The 2,905-nt window shown below is 40.9% G+C and overlaps 1 pseudogene; it reads left to right on the top strand.

The window, feature by feature from the left end:
- Positions 1 to 1,305: 1,305 nt before the first annotated feature.
- LOC129013848 (elongation factor 1-alpha 1-like) lies at positions 1,306 to 2,677 on the top strand (annotated as a pseudogene).
- Positions 2,678 to 2,905: the final 228 nt, after the last annotated feature.

The raw sequence follows: 2,905 nt of genomic DNA, 5'->3' as shown, positions 1-2,905 counted from the left end.
ATTTTGGCACCTAAATGCATTAAATATATCTACTTGCTATTCATTCATGAACTCTCACTAACCCCTTTCTGTCCCGTTCATGCCTGTGCTTCTCTAATCTGTCTAGTGATTTTTGAGTGCTGCATTCTGCCAGTTTCATGATAATCATAGAACACTAATTGGTCTAAATTATAAGAATCATTCATAGGGCACTTATTTCCACATATTAGCCTTCTGACTCCCCTCCTTGCTGAACAAGTAGAAATATTTCATTGTTTAACCCCAGAACTCAAACAAGTATTCTTCAGAAAGCAATTTTTTTGGTTCATCAACAATACAGAGTAACAGAGAAATAGAGTCGAGTCAGAATAAATTCATGCTCCAGTCCTAAATACCCTAAACCTAAAATAGACTTGAGAGACTTAAGGAAATGTTTTACAACCTGTAGCACTTCACAAAGAAAGAAACGGAGTGAGACTCTGTCTCAAAAAGGAAAGAAAGAAAGAGAGAGAGAGAGAGAGAAAGAAAGAAAGAGAGAGAAAGAGAAAGAAAGAAAGAAAGAAAGAAAGAAAGAAAGAAAGAAAGAAAGAAAGAAAGAAAGAAAGAAAGAAAGAAAGGAAAAGAAAGAAAGAAGGAAAAAAGAAAACAAAAGAAAAGAAAGAAAAGGAAACAAAGAAAGAAAGGAAGGAAGGGAGAGAAGGAAGGAAATTATCATTTGCTGAGCTCTGCACTGGTGTATCTCATCTGATCTTCAATGATCCCTAAAAGATAAGAATCATTCTCTGCTTTTAAAAGATAAGGAAACAGACTCAAGGAGAGTAGGCTGCTGATGGGTCACAAAAGCAGCGATCAAACTTCACAGTTGTAACTTCAAAGCTCATGAATGTTCCATTGCACAAAACTCCTAAATTAGAAATTCCACTACTACAGAAGGAAGAATCAAATCTTCTGATCAGCCCCAAATAAAACCATATATTTAGTAAAACAACAGATATGAGTAGATTTCAGATGCAGAAAATATTTATCTTGCAATTAATACATCCAGCTAGACTGCTGTGGTACCATAGTCTCAGAGCAGGCACATCTTAATTGAGTTAATGACTTCCATTCATCTGTGTGATTCCTCATTGATGTGTTTTCCACATTATTCAGTATGTTTCACTATTGTCATCGAAAACCGGGCCAAATTAGGCAGTTCCATCAGATTTGTAGATCAGCAGCCCTTTAGCTGATACAATAAAACCATGTAAAAAGTATATAGTGCTTTTTCACAATGGGTTTGCCACCAGAACACAGGTGTCGTGAAAACTACCCCTAAAAGCTAAAATGGGAAAGGAAAAGACTTATATCAACATTGTCATCATTGGACACATAGGTTCGGGCAAGTCCACCACTGCTGGCCATCTGATCTACAAATGCAGTGGCATCGACAAAAGAACCATTGAAAATTTGAGAAGGAGGCTGCTGAGATGGGAAAGGGCTCCTTCAAGTATGCCTGGGTCTTGGATAAACTGAAAGCTGAGCATGAACGTGGTATCACCATTCATATCTCCTTGTGGAAATTTGAGACCAGCAGGTACTATGTGACTATCATTGATGCCCCAGGACACAGAGACTTCATCAAAAATATGGTTACAGTGATATCTCAGGCTGACTGTGCTGTCCTGATAGTTGCTGCTGGGGTTGGTGAGTTTGAGGCTGGTATCTCCAAGAATGAGCAGACCTGAGAGCCTGCCCTTCTGGCTTACACACTGAGTGTGAAAGAACTAATTGTTGGTGTTAACAAAATGAATTCCATGGAGCCACACTACAGCCAGTAGAGATATAAGGAAATCATTAAGGAAGTCAGCACTTACATTAAGAAAATTGGCTACAACCCCAGCACAGTAGCATTTGTGCCAATTTCTGATTGGAATGGCGGCAACATGCTGGAGCCAAGTGCTAACATGCCTTGGTTCAAGGGATGGAAATTCACCTGTAAGGATTGCAATGCCAGTGGAACCACGCTGCTTGAGGCTCTGGACTGCATCCTACCACCAATTCGTCCAACTGACAAGCCCTGCTTCTCCAGGATGTCTACAAAATTGGTGGTATTGGTACTGTTCCTGTGGGCCAAACGGAGACTGGTGTTCTCAAACCTGGTATGGTGGTCACCTTTGCTCCAGTCAACATTACAACTGAAGTAAAATCTGTCAAAATGCACCATGAAGCTTTGAGTGAAGCTCTTCCTGGAGACAATGTGGGCTTCAATGTCAAGAATGTGTCTGTCAAGGATCTTTGTCGTGGCAACGTTGCTGGTGACAGCAAAAATGACCCACCAATGGAAGCAGCTGGCTTCACTGCTCAGATGATTATCCTGAACTATCCAGGCCAAGTCAGCCCTGGCTATGTCCCTGTACTGGATTGACACACGGCTCACCTTGCATGCAAGTTTGCTGAGCTGAAGGAAAAGATTGATCGCCATTCTGGTAAAAAGCTGGAAGATGGCCCTAAATTCTTGAAGTCTGGTGATGCTGCCGTCATTGATATGGTTCCTGCCAAGCCCATGTGTGTTAAGAGCTTCTCAGACTATCCACCTCTGGGTCGCTTTGCTGTTCGTGATATGAGACAGACAGTTGTCATGGGTGTCATCAAAGCAGTGGACAAGAAGGCTGCTGGAGCTGGCAAGGTAGCCAAGTCTGCCTAGAAAGCTCAGAAGGCTAAACGAACATTATCCCTAATACCTGCCACCTCAGTCTTAATCAGTGGTGGAAGAATGGTCTCATAACTGTTCATTTCAATTGGGCACTTAAGTTTAGTAGTAAAAGACTGGTTAATGATAACAATGCACTATAAAACATTCAGAAGGAAAGGAGAATGTTTTGTGGACCACTTTGGCTTTCTTTTTTGCGAGTGACAGTTTTTAAGTTATTAGTTTTTAAAATCA

The sequence above is a fragment of the Pongo pygmaeus genome, chromosome 16 (assembly GCF_028885625.2).
Source record: "Pongo pygmaeus isolate AG05252 chromosome 16, NHGRI_mPonPyg2-v2.0_pri, whole genome shotgun sequence".
Taxonomy (NCBI): Eukaryota; Metazoa; Chordata; class Mammalia; order Primates; family Hominidae; genus Pongo; species Pongo pygmaeus.
The sequence above is the reverse complement of the archived record's forward strand: the minus strand, read 5'-3'. Positions and strand labels throughout refer to the sequence as shown.